This window comes from Berghia stephanieae, chromosome 3 (assembly GCF_034508935.2).
Source record: "Berghia stephanieae isolate SIO BIC M18660-M18661 chromosome 3, UCSD_Bste_1.3, whole genome shotgun sequence".
Lineage (NCBI taxonomy): Eukaryota > Metazoa > Mollusca > Gastropoda > Nudibranchia > Aeolidiidae > Berghia > Berghia stephanieae.
Genome location: NC_088362.1, coordinates 72,253,877 through 72,268,876, shown reverse-complemented (window position 1 = coordinate 72,268,876; position 15,000 = coordinate 72,253,877). Strand labels below are relative to the sequence as shown.

At 35.4% G+C, this 15,000-nt stretch overlaps 1 long non-coding RNA gene across 4 annotated transcripts in view; it reads left to right on the top strand.

Annotated features, from left to right (window-relative positions):
* LOC144968390 (uncharacterized) overlaps window positions 1-15,000 on the top strand; it is a 229,143-nt gene that overhangs the window by 149,571 nt on the left and 64,572 nt on the right. For 2 of the 4 annotated variants that reach the window (XR_013644575.1, XR_013644573.1), the window contains exon 3: window positions 10,294-11,875. This is a non-coding gene — a long non-coding RNA (uncharacterized LOC144968390). Of the gene's footprint in view, window positions 1-8,321; window positions 8,438-10,293; window positions 11,876-15,000 lie in introns of those variants that run through there. The other 2 variants (XR_013644576.1, XR_013644574.1) reach the window with 2 other exon arrangements.

Here is a 15,000-nt window from a genome sequence, read left to right as displayed (position 1 = left end):
AAGGAGTTCACAACATTGCCATCCGGAAGTATAACGGACCAACACACAAACTCTGTGTAACCATGAACGTTTATAGTCAGGTTAATACAGTTTAGTGAGAACAACTCACAAACGCGGATGGCAAAAACAATAACAAAGGCCTGAGTGACGTCATCTGCATACTATCTATATACTTCGTAGCCTTCGTAAAGGCATAGTCTGACACTGACCAAAAGATGTCGTCAAAATAAAAGGCGATGAAAACCAAAAGAAGGCATATAGTGAGTAATATTCAAGAGTTCAATCAATGGGACCATATTATATTCATTCATTGTTTCCTTGAGCATTACTAACAACAACTCACTAGGCGTTTCACAATAACAGTCCTTGTGTCATGCTATGCGTTAACGAAGGCCACGATTTAATTCAGTGTCTGTGATTTTCAGGGCTAAATAAATAAGTTCTTGTAAATATTTTGGACAGTACCCATTATTTGGTAGAACCGTAAATTTGTTTTTCCTTTTTGTCTCAAACTCCTCCTCCACCTCCTCCTCCTCCCCCTCCTCCTCCTTCTCCTCCTCACCATCATCATCATCATCATCATCATCATCATCATCATCATCATCATCATTATCATCACCATCATCATCATCTCCGCCAACAACAACCACAATCACCATTATACTAATCATAACATCACACAAATAGTCGATCATTATTATATCCTCCCCCCGCTTTCTCCCTTACTATACTGCTTTTTTTTTTCTCTCACATAAAGCTATTCCTCATCCTTCTGCCTATCCTATGATCTCCAACCTCCCCCCCCCTCCCCCCACCCGGCCTCAAACTACCCGTTCCAGAGCAACAGAACCAACACCATAACCATCACATACGACCACCCTGCTATTCCCCAAACAACAGACCATTCAACCCACCAAAGAATTAGCCGTATCTTGTGCATTGTGTTCGTACTGAGTTACCAAACATTTGGACGTGGTCAACAAACACTGACCACATGCCTCCATTACGGTGCAATGTTCGATATGATTCGACTCCCAGCCGGAGAGTCCCGAAGGAATACGGAGGGACACGATAACTGTCGAGGGAATACGGAAAGTGCCGAGTTAAGTCGTAATTTCTCCGTCCCTCCCCGCCCGCCACAGCTCATAATGAGTGGACCAAACAGCAAAGCTCCATTAGGGCTGTTTGAGTCTGCCCTGTAATCTAATCAAATGCCAGGGAAATTCTCAATCGCTCTCTTTTCTCCTTGTCAGTTTCCCTATCGCATCGTTCCATTTTCTTTTCTTGTTTTTTTTTTTCACTTTACTTTTTTTCATTTTTTTTCTCTCTTACCCCCCCCCCCCCCCCCCCCATCCTTTTTATTTTTCAAATCGATTTCAACACATGTCGTGATAAAATGACGATGGTGATGATGCCGCTGCTGATATGATGATGATAATAATAACAATAATAAAGATGACGATGATGATGATGATAATAATAATAATAATAATAATAATAATAATAATAATAATAATAATAATAATAATAATAATAAAGATGATGATAATAATAGTAATAATAATAATAATGATTATAATATTAATAATAATAATAATAATAATAATAATAATAATAATAATAATAATAATAATAATAATAATAATATAATAATAATAATAATAATAATAATAATAATAATAATAATAATAATAATAATAATAATAATAATAATAATAATAATAATAATAATAATAATAATAATAATAATAATAATAATAATAATAATAATAATAATAATAATAATAATAATAATAATAATATAATAAATAATAATAATAATAAATGATATTGATATAATAATATAATGCTGCCTGGGAGACCTTTACTAAAAGAAATATTTTCCCTTCTTTTAGTACTTTTCTTTCTTGTCATTGGTGCCTCTACTACAAAGAGGGAGAGACAATCTCTGTCCAAAACAAAAGACACGCGTCTCAATTTTCCTGTAGACCACAGCCTGCGATATTAATTGGAAAAGCGATATTAAAATAATTTGAGGCAAACACCCAGTAGAAAAACAACACAAGCAGACAGTGGACACTTTACGATGACAAACACACGAGACTTAAGCCTTCCTGGACAGAATGCCAAGAGGGGAGGCAATCCGTTTGTGTTTGACAACCACCCGACTGAAAACGGAAGTAGCCGGAGGGCGTGCCGGATTTCTCTCCAAAATTATGTTCCCGTTAAAATAATACGCATCTTATCCCACCTCCGCCCTGCCTTCAGGCCTACCAAAGGCCTAATCCAAATTTCTCTTGTTATGATTAATGATAATATTCTTGGCCTTGAATTGTCAGAAAAGTGATATTAACTTTATCCATTTGTTTCGCTCACGGAACACTGTCCTCTCTGACAATGCAAACTTTAAAGACAAAAAAATAAAATAAAAAATGATTTCGCCGAATTAAAAAAAAATATCCATAGATTAAACGTATCCTTTCTGACCATTTCCTGATTTTCTCCGTAACGCCAAACCTTCCCAACATAAAAATTGATTTTTAAAACTAACTCGAAGTAATAAGTACCAGGAGACCAGAAAAAGCGGACTCTTAACAATTGCTTATAAAATCATAAGTAATATGATTACATGTTTCAAACTTCACATATTTATAACATGTCTAATCGGATTACTTGTATAGACATTTACAGCAACATTCAACTGCGGATCTGTTAATCGTAGATACTTTCTCTCAAGATTAAATTTGCCATAACACGCTCATATCGTTCTTTGGAAAATTGGCTTTGATTGTTATAGTGAAGTCAAAGTTTTGAAGGGGTTTTGGTCAACATTTTGGCTCTCGTGAAAGACAAAAACGATATTTTCAACACGATGACGTTGCTCCTCATGTGTCGACATCCGTAATGCAATGACTTAGCAACCATTTCCCCGACAGAGTCATCAGTCTTGGAACAGAAAGCAATTGGGCTGCAGTCCTCTGGATTTCCATTTATGGGGATATCTAAAAGACAATGTGTGGCGAAAGGGTGTTTCGTTTCGGGAAAAATCTAGAAATATGGTTGGAAAATAGAACTTCAATCTATAAAAAAAGCAAGCTCTACAACCCAGTATTAAGTTCTCAGAATTATCTATAACAAAAAAATGTTTTCAAATCTTTTGATGTAGGCGACAAAAGACACCTGAAGGAGAAAACATCGGTTGTATTGTAACGGATGTGACGATTTTTAAATAGTTAGTAAAGATAGACTTAAATGACTCTCAAATTGCGGAAAGAGTGTCAAACCCAAGTCTTCTTTGGAGTATTTGGTCTCAATGTTGTCTTTTTTGAGTCGCTAAGAGTCATCTTAAAGTAATATATTTGAAGTGAAAGGTTTCTGGTAAAATTGTTTTCAAAACTATTTTTGTCCAATAACGACGGAAAGCTATAAACTTTGACTAACCTTTCTTACCATAATGGTGTATTTTTAAGACTAAACATTATTTTCCTCAAAACATTAAAAAATTGTGACCGATCGTCTAAGAATGCTATTAAATGTCATGATATTAATTTTGAAATTTTAAACTTAAAAGAAAATACAAAATCACACAACCCCCCCCCCCCCCCCCCAACAAAAAAAAACAAAACCCAACAACAAACAAAAAACAGCAACAACAACAAAATAATTACAAAAACAAAAATCCCAACGAACAAACAACCTTTTATTTCCTAAAATTGGATTCTTTTGACTTTGGACTCAAATGTTTTGCTCTTGTTCATTTTAACACAATAACAGATCAACGCATTGTGTTACATTTATGGTGTCATTCTTAACGATACTTAAAACTATACTGAGCGTCAGATTATCCACCCATAACTTTATTACTGTTAGACACATTGACATAATTTATATATCATTGGAAAGTTAAGAGAAATCGAAGTGTAGTACAGGAATTTGAGTGAGATCCGTACAAGTTAACCCAAATGAGCGTGGTTGAAAAACATCCAAAATCTCACATTTCTGGTCTTTCTAACTTTTAAATCTCTTTTTAGGCAATTGGTTCATTTCGACATAATACAACTGCTTTGAGGTGATAATTCCCAAATTAAGTGTTCAACAAGGTTTTTTTTCTGTTTTTAGTCGTCTTGTTTTGTTTTGTTTTGGTGGATGTGGGGGTGTGGGTTGGATGTAAAATGCTCTGTAGATGGAGCCTAAAATTTTTTATTCTAGGAAAGTTTCATAGCCTTAGGCTAGAGTGTTACATTTAGACTTGTCTTTCAAGTTACAATAATATTTCACTTATTTGGCAATGTTGAATTCAAATTTGCATGATTTACTGTCCCTGTGCCGGGGTCAATATGTCAACAAGGACGACTATTTCATCGACGGTGCGTACGGACTCATTTACATATGACTCAGTAGCGCATGCGTGAGGAAATTTTTTTTCTTTAGGCTGATTAGTATAATCGTATTCGGGAGGTATTGTATGTGGTCGAAAGGATGAAAGAATACCCACAAAAGCTACAATAAGTGAATGAAGCGTGTTGCCATGTAGTAATGTTTGTCAGGCTTGTAATCCCATTATTAAGTCTTTTTGTGCTGTGTGTTGTTGACACAATAATATTACACCCTATTAAACCCATTTTTATTAAAGCAAAACAGATTTGGGGACAACCATTTTTGTTTTGTGCTCCAGCTGTTTTCCATGTCTTTATTTTTCTTTTGTTTGCAAGTTCTTCCTCTCCCCCCTTTTCATTTTGGAAATAATGAATCGTAAGCTCATGGCCCTCTATCCTCTTGAAAACTTCGATCTTTTACAATATAGCTTAGTTACTCGTTCATTCATACGTGTTATAAAGTTCATTCATAAATATCAGATGGTTCCGGGGTATTTGGTGTACACATACACATCATTCAGGTCAAAATTGTATAATGTATACACAACTTTATTGTACCGCCATGTTTGCTGCCGTATTTTCACTATAAATGCTGAGATACGCATAACTTTCGAAGTCTGCAAACATCAAAGGGCGACCATGTCAACGTGTTCTGTGTTCTTCATTCCGTAAACATTAGTCCTCGGGTCGACTTGACATAAAAAAATATATTCGAATTGTTAACGAGCGAAGCTGCCAATTTCGAAATGCATTGCAATGTGATTGGCTATTAAAACGAAACTAAAAGAAAGCACAAACTTAATGAGAACGCATGGATTCATTTGCGCGTAAAAGCATGTCGAACCATCGGGGAGCAGAATATGCGCGTACATGGATACTCCGGGTGTTACAGTATTTGCCTTTTAACACGTTGAGGGGTTGCACTTGTTATATGCAGCACCCGTCATGTCAATAATACGACGATGATTCAATGTCGCTCTTTGTGTTCACACGGCTATGAGGTGCCAAACACTGTTTGCCAACAGTAACGAATACGGACTGCTGAAACCGACACGCATCATATGTAAATATACTTTTTTTTTACAAACCGCAATCTCCGATTTCCCTATGCTCCATTCATCGAGGAAGCCCTTGACCGTGTTTTTGTTTCATCTCGACGAGCTTTTTGACGCGTTTGACACACAAATGGCGCTCATAATATCGTAGAGTTGAATGTTCCGCCTCTGTAAACCGATGATCCAACATGGAGAGTGTTAATTATAACTTCTTTGTATTACATTTCACAACAGCTTTCTCTATCCCACTTCCTGTCCTCAATTTTTAGATTTTAGTTTTGAAAGGGCTAGAAAATCCTTGCGGTTAAGAGAGAGAAAGCTAAGTTCTCCCACTAAAGTCTCTTTTGAAGATAGATAGAGATCGATTCTATTTTGGTTAAGGGAAAACGAATTTGAGACCAATTTGAGGATTTATAAAAAGCAATATCCACTTAACGTGCTCAAAGCGCTTTACATGTGTTCCTAGGCAACAGCAATCGCTGCAAGATGAAATCTTGTCAAAGTAGATTTGATCCTTAAAATAGAACCGAAATCTTGACACAGAAGATAATACAATCATTGAGAAGAATAAGGATTGTTCTTAAATATTTTAAAAGAATGAATACCAGATTCCTAGTTAATCTTCTAATTCAAATTCTGTTAATCTGCTCATTCCTGCAAAATGTCGGATTGACTCGACAGATCACAGAAACCTTTCCACATTAGTTGATTCACGAATAATTTTAAGGGAAAATAGAATATCAAATGCTAAATAGTAATTGTCCAAGTGTTAACTGGTTACCATACATTCCCAAGGGTTTACAAAATTTCTTGTGGGTGAATCAGTTTGTTGAGATGTTGCATTCACGTCGCTTCATCAGTGAGGACTTTCAACCAGGTCCTGTCCCAGTTCCGCTAAAGAGCCCGAAACAACAGAGTCTAGTCGATCGTTACATTATGACGAAGCTTCCGGGTGGGTTCGCTACCGACACGAATGCGGTTAGGAATTTGAGGCCTAGATAGATCAACATAATATAGTAGTGTGACACCATAGAAGCTGCTACACCACGAAAAGCGGTTGACTGCGTGAAAAGAACAAACTATTTTTATTTCAGTTGGCCTAAAAGCTTTTAACGTCATACATCAATCGATTGTGAAGACCCTAAATTTGTCAAAACGCCTCAAACCTGATACTCCAAACAAGTTTCAGATCTGAGAACGCAGGATAGTTCATGGAAGAATACTTCTTATACGATTCTTATACGATCATTTCCACGAAAGTCCACCAAACAATCATCAGACTCTTTTACGTAACTTGATATTACAGAAAATCAGAAAATTTGCACACATCGGTTTCGTTATGCTCCCTTAAGTAAGTTCAACAGAGTAATAAACAGATCTAGTTTTCAGAATCGCATTAATCTTGTGAAAACATTAAAATACAAGTACACTTTTCTCTCACTGGAAATAAAGTGATATGCAAATAATAATAATAATAATAATAATAATAATAATAATGATAATAATAATAATAATAATAATAATAATAATAATAATAATAATAATAATAATAATAATAATAATAATAATAATAATAATAATAATAAACAAGTAAATGAAAATAATAATAAACAAACGAATTTTTAAAAAGCCAAAACAAATCAATGTTTTGAGATTATTATCATCCGTCCGATCACTAGACATGACCAACCGTGCTTAAATTTGTTAAAAGATGAGACACCATATTGTTATAGTCTATCTCGTCACAAGTATGTATAACAGTCATACATGATATTTTAACCTATAGCAAGGTGTCATGATTTTGTGTTGCGATCCATGACAATACTGAATAATATTTAAATATTTATGAATTTGTTATTCAAATTGACTAAATTATTATGATCTCAACCTCTTTATAAAATACAATCTCCATTGTTGTTAAATTACAATACATACCTGGTTATAAAATATTATGAGCGTAATTATAGAAATAACTCCATTATTACATTGGTTAAAAAGAACAACGTACGTATCTTATCTTACGCTCCCGTGATTTCAGCAGTACTTTTACAACTTTTCAACAACTGGGACCACCCATATCGCCCAAGGTCATAAACTTCGAAGAATTCGTTTTATCGAATTCCCCCGACAAAATGGTGACAATAAAACATCGACATTGACGGAAGACTTTTTCAAAGGGTATTTTGGAGAGCATGTCTGAAGAACGCATGACTTTCTGGTATCGTGCATACTAAAGCAGCACTGCTTTATTCAGAAAAAAAAATCCATTTTGGCCAGAAAAAAAATTGACTTTAATTTTCGCGGATTAAAATGGTTTCCAACTTTTTGAAATGCTTAAACAAAAGACTTTGTAAAATGTTGAATTTGGAACTTTTTGATAAGTTTAAGGCCATCTCAATTGACAGATATTTGGTATAAAGTTTTCTGGCCAAAAAGAAAGAAAAAAGACTGCTTTTGTCGCGGTCGTTATAATTAATGGTATACTTTTCCATCCACAACCGATATCAAATCGTTTTGACTTGGTTATTTATTGGTTCGTGTGTCTTACTGATTGTTATTGTATTTGTCAATAAATGTGTTTGTTCGTCTATTTGTCCATTATTCCATGCACGTCCTCCCAGGGCCAAAAGAAAACCGGGCTTTAGTATCCCCGAGCCGACGTGACGCTAATAGCATATTTATAATATTCATGAGTCTTTCTACCTCTTTGTCTGTGAATGAAAATTAGAAGGAAAAGGATGCTACCCCTCGCCTCAGAAAAACTAGTTAATCGCTGGCTGCTGAATTTTAACAACCTGAACCGGCCGTAATCGTATCCGGGCACAAGTCCACTGAATAAATTTAGTCTTCTCTCCATTTTGTTTCTCTGTAGCTATTCGCCACCCTCAGACTTCTTCAGATGTTTGTGGGGAGAGCTTGTCTAAGTCAGAATTTCCCGTTTTAACACATTGGATTTCTGTGTAATATTTCGGATTAAATTATTTCAAAAATTGTTGCTGTATGTGGGTAGGTTTTCGTTTTCGAATTCTTCTTGCCTTTCCTCTGATTTCATTTTACTCAGGTCTAGCTCTATACATGATTTGATTTTTAGCTAATCTGTGGCGCATGCCACGATAGTTTTTACAGATCTATATGTACATAACTTTACAGTTTCACAGATGGCGTTTGTCAGAAGACAATACCGGATTGTCCCCCTTATAAAATCTATCACGAATGGAAAGAGCGAATATAGGCTACTGCTGTGGTGATTTTGTCGAATCAGTCAAAAACTCATTGCAGATTCTAGAAACATACCATACCTTGATGATAGCAACATATAAATATTTTGCATTTAGTAAAGACAAAAAGACATTCTCAAAACAGGTTATTTGGAAAATCCGCTAGGTCAGGTAAATATGGAATATCTGTAAATACTGCCTTTCAATTTTTGGACGCTTTGGAATTACCAGATTAAAGCTGGTATTTCAAAACAGTCGGGGTATTTTTCTAAGAGGGTATTTTTCTTCTTTAATTGACAAAAAAGTAGTAGTTTGCTTTGAACTATGAAAAAGAGACTAAGCCGGTTTTAGGAGTTGATCTTTAGTTATTATAGGATTTGTAAAAGGTGCGTCTGATTTCAACGACCGTCTCTCAGTCATTGAGAATGCTCAAAGTCGAGAAACAGAAATAATTATTTCATTTTGAAAACAACGAAAAATATTGGCATGATAGCCAATATAATATAGTGAATTATCCAGATCTTCTGTTTTCTTTAAGTATTTAGTAGAGATAAGGGTGACCTGATTCAATGTTTAAAAAATTGTTCACTGTTCGTATGAAATGCATTATATTATATAAAATAATAATAATAATAATAATAATAATAATAATAATAATAATAATAATAATAATAATAATAATAATAATAATAATAATAATAGACTCTTATAGTGCGCACGGTATCTTCAACCATGAGGATATTGGCTCTGGTGACAAAAGTTCTGCCACACCTTCAATAAATTATGTAACATCTTTTAAACTTATTTTTGTCATTGACATTTGAAATAGCCCAGCACAAAAGTAATATCTACTGATTTAAAACAAAAATCAAAAAATATACAAATCATTAATGACAAGAGAGATAACTTTATTAAATCGACTTTCGTCATATATAGTACTGTTGAGTTACCAGGGCAATCTTCTGCTGTGGAGAAATCACGGGTTAGACCGTATGTCTTTGCTCCTAAAGTCAATGACCTGATAGTTAATTATTAGATGGATTTTTTATTTCCTGACATCATCAAAACTTTATAATTCATGACCCACCGCATCATACCGGTATTATGCTGGAGTGGAGATGATGCCTAAAAGTGCATTTTAAGTTGGAAAGACAACTATTTAAAAATTTGGCCAGAAAACTTGTCATTAAAATATCGATCGATTTAAATGACCATCCTCTTGGCAAAAACTCTCAAACTTTGGACCTCGCAAGGTCGCACGATAATAAATAATATGCAACCTCGCGAGATCCCAGGATTGAGAGTTTTCGCCAAGATGAAGGTCATTTAAATCGATCGATATTTGTAGGACCAAGGTTTCCTGGCCAAATTAACGGCAGTACGACAGTTAACTGGTAAAGAACATTTAATTTAAGGATCTGGTCGATTGGACATAATATCGTTTTGTAACGACTGATTACATCTTATCATCTTTCGACCTTAAAACCTTTCTAACTGGTGAATACTTTTTACAAAAGTAGAAAAACGACGTGACGTCAATAAATAATGATATCTTGAACGATCTGGACATGATAAAATCTGACAAATTAAATTTTGTATTAACATAACTTAATCAATCACATGTCCTTTTGTTTTCTTTAACAGATGACTACATCCTTGGCAAATAAAAGACAAAACCACTGATGTAATATGGAGGACATAATCTGTTGTCAACGTTCGAGGACTTCATTGGGTGTAATGGGCAGAACTATTTATCACGCCATCTATTTTTACCCTTTTCTAGTCATTATCGAATAACAATGATATTATAATTTCTAGATTCTCAGCAGAGGTACGAATTAAATATCGATTGTTTTATAGTAGAACATCTTGTTTTTAAGTCCTAACAGTAGATCAAAATCTGATTATGGTCTCTCAATTTTACACCTTAGCTTTTATTCGAATTAGAATTGGACCAGATGTCATGTATTGTGAGCTATATTGACAATATATCGGTCATAGATAGAAGATGTCCCCAGAATTTTTTGATAATTTATTAAATAATTTATACTTAATTCCACAATTTAATTTTCCAACATACAGAGATCGAGCAACGACGTGGAAGAAAACGAAGGTGTGCATGCCCTCATAATCAGAGGAATATCTTCGTTCTCTTCCACGTCTTTTACCGATCACTGTAGGCTGGGAAAGTAATCGTTAACATACTAATTAGCAACAATATCAAATTACAAAACTTCTTTATATCATAAACTTAAAAATGAAAATCCAAGGACAAAAGATTAAACAAGAGTATATAAAACTGATATTTAAAAGAATGTTTAACGGCGGTATCGCTAAAAATGAATTTCTTTCGCATCTACAACTCTTAAATAATGATACTCTTATAAAATTAATATGAAAAATAATTATGTCCTTACAGATATTTCTATTATAAGGGAAATAAACTGTGAGATGGTTTTCTTTTTGTATTACTCAATCAAATCTCAAGAAAATAAATACATTCGGTTGGTGAGGTGTGGGTTTTTCAAGTCGACTCAAAATAGTGGTGGGCACGTCGCATTCCAGAATCAGGAACATCTTTTCTACTAAAACCCAAGGTGTTGTGGCGCCCAAAATGGATTACGGGACAGACTGTGACATCCTCAACGTCTCTTCAGAAGAGGAGTTTATCCAAGATACACAAGCTCGTGAGGAAGGGTTGCCAATAAAGCGATTTTAATTCCAAATTCCAAACGAAAAAAATGATGTGTTCTAACATAATCGGCCTGGGATTTTGACATTTAAAATAAAAGTGTTAAATTTTATTTATTAAATTGTCAGTTTAACGCTAATTACACATTATATGTTATAGTTCCCCTTCAAACTGGCAGTAAGGAAGCAGGTTAAAAATATACCTATATTTCTACATTTATGTGCTATTTGGCAGAAACAGGTGATGCCTGAAAATTTGGCATTTTTCTCTAACCAAGGACTTGTTTGGCATTTTTGGAAAAAAAAATCTGGCACCCCTATTGTGAGGTCAAACCAGATTCAAGTGTGTGGTTTCAATGTCTGGCCTCCACTTCACTTCTAGTCGTGTCTTGTCCAAGACAACCTGGGATTAGCACCAGTCTTGAAGGACTTGGATTACGTCACTTCTGTACACATACAACAATGACCTGAAAGAGGATAACCATACATATTATCTTACAAGATGGACACAATCGAGGGATACTTAACGAATAAGGTAATCAAATCTTTGAGTGTTTTCACCTCTCTCTCTCTCTCTCTCTCTCTCTCTCTCTCTCTCTCTCTCTCTCTCTCTCTCTCTCTCTCTCGCAAGTGATCCAATTGCTTTTCTAATGTCTAGAATATTGAGTTGATTCCATGCGTTTGGAAATGACTCTTTTAAAATGCAGTTTTCTCGACCAAGCAAGTCTTGAAAGTCACCTCTTCATGTATAAGTATTCTTGTAGGAAGGACGATATGCGGCTGACTAAAGATATGGAAACAAAGTATGTATGAAACAGTGCCAGATAAAGCAATAAAGAAAAATACAAGAAAATGAAATCCCGAAAAATCAGCGTGCCTCGACACCAACTTATCACTTTGATAGGTGAGACTGGCTGCAAAGAATATTTTTAAAAAACCTGATCGATGTGACCCAGGGACAAAATAATATTATAGCATTGTGTAACACCTTCCAAATGTTAAATCAGTGTAATTGCGTAACCCTTTTCAGTTATGTGTAACCTCTATTCACTAGTCTGTCCTACAGCGTAACCAGCGATCTCAAAACTTTAAAAACACTCGAATGTTGACAAGCAGATTATTGGACCTGTTATCTTAAATCGTCAAAGACGCCTGGCCTGTCTGCAAATTTAAACGTAACAATTGGAAGAGGGATTATAATGTGATCTGGGTTCAGGCCTGTTGTCTGTTGTGTATTTGGCCTGTAACCTACCCACACGACCGTTTATTTGGACATTACCAGAGTCAACATTGGACACTTGAAACTGTCCTCCGTGTCTTGTACCGGTAAAGAGTTTTGTCTGCTGGGTGACTGTTTATATGGATGGAAGGATCGTGCTGGCTTTTTCAAAAAAAAAAAATGTAGAGAACAGATCCTCGTCATTTTATGACGAGCCGTCTCAAAACAGTTCAATGTCGGAGTGATATTGAGGATGAAAATTGAACGTTTAGTCAAAATTATGAGACTTGGGTTAAGTTGATATGTAAAATTATGGAGAATGAATATAGCTTCTTAAAGTGCGAAATTGTAAATTATTATTACCCACCCCTTTCGTTTATAAAAACCCCTTGTTTTCTTAGAGCATACATAATAGCAAAAATATTATGAAGCGTCCTTGTTATCCTTCGTACAATAAAGAGGAGTTAAAAACACGATTTCTCTCCGTCATGTCCATGGTCTGATCCGCGCCAAAATTAAATAAAACACTGTGCGCAAAATTCGTTGGTATGTATCTACGAGTAGATATCTAGACTTCAGAGTTTTTACCCGCCTATCGTGAAAATCGAGATTTCAGAGATCTGATCCGCCGACCGTCGATGTATTAAGTTGTGCTAAAAGTAGATTCCGACACGAAATGATATTATGACCAGACTGATAATTCATAATTCGAGAACAAATTAATAAAAAAAGATTACATTTTGATAAGAAATAATATAGGTGAGGTCATTGGAGGACTATTTTTTTTAAAGTCATTCTAGAACTCCTGCGTTAGAACATTTTGAATTCGTTCTCGATGCATGCTCTCAAGGTCGCGCAGTGGCAATTATTGGCACTTCTTGGAAATTCCTGAAGCAGGAGTTCAAAAATCTGACAATATCATAGGTTTGCCAACCCCCCCCCCCCTCCCATCCATTACGCCCGATTGAGGCAATGGATCACATATCTCAATTTAATTGATACTAAGCTGCTAGAAGCTGCGGACTGTAAAAGTAATAAACAGATATGAATTTAACAACTTGAAAAAAGAACAAAGTACCAAATACAGGACGTTTAGGGCTCAAACCCCTTCTTCAGCAAACAAAAAAAAACCAATTAAAGCATGAGTATGATTAGAGAATGTGAGTAATGTAAAGAGCATTTTCCAAGGACTTAACAACGCGCCGCTCAAAGCGGAACTGGAATCGATGGTCTTCCGATCCAAAGACGAGTGTCATTCCACAAGACTACGTAGCAGTGATTATAGTTTCTTACAATACGGCTACGTGGTTTTGTGGTATGACACTCGATTTCAGATCTGAAGGGCCTGAGTTCCAGCCCTAATCAGCTCACGATTGGGTCCTTGAAAAAGACTCTTTACTCACATTCGCTCACCGCACTGAAGTGTAAAATGATTACCTGGTCGTTAACAACGTTGTCTCTGCCTGAACAAAATTGTAATATCGCCTAACAGGTGTCGTGTCTCGTTCTACATACATGTTACGCGTTGCTGTTGGTCAGGGACCCTTTGTAAAGCGCTTTCAGCAAGTTTAGTGGATATTACGCTATATATAACTTTAGTTAAAAGAAGGGAAAAAATGCTCAATGCTAAAATCTCTTATTGTATTCATAATTATCCTATTAATTAAACTTAAACTTCATTACATCTTCGGGTTGCCTGAACAGAATACCAGACTGAAACGGTGTGTTATAATAATATATCTATCTTCCCGTGGCGATGTGTGACGATGTGTATGACTGATGCGATAAGTTATTGCATGTGCAAATACCACTAGACATTTTGGCAACACCGAGCTCAGATTTGCCGATATCATAAGTAATAAATTGGGCCTTATCTCATCTTATCCCCCAAAATAATACGTATACATTGAACCCTGAGTACATGTGAGGGCTTTCCACACTGCGATATCGGGCATGATGATCATGATCTGACACACTCTGATTTCCTAATGATCAACGAGCGATGAGGGTAGATAAGATACACCAATTAATTGATGTTATCCCGCGACGGCATACATTAATTGGCTGGCATATTTGGTTAACCTTTGGATTTGTCGATCATTATTTCGATAACATTATCACCCTTTTTCTTTTTCCTAATAATAATAAGCAAATTGTGTCTGAAAAATATTATCCATCGAAATCATATTAATGGAGAAAAACTCGAATAATATGTCATCATTAATGGCTTTTTAAAAATAAATGAAATAATAAGATAAAATTCCATTTCTTCGTCTCCAATGGGAAATTTGTCTCTAGGGTCTATTTCAAGGGAAAGCTGGAATAACCCAGGCGTCAACCGCAGTACAGCGCCGCAAAGTGAGCTAGGGCAAGGTGACTTGCTCAAGGCCACACGACGAGGCGAGTAGTCGAATTCGGTACCTATTGAGTACGAAGCAAAG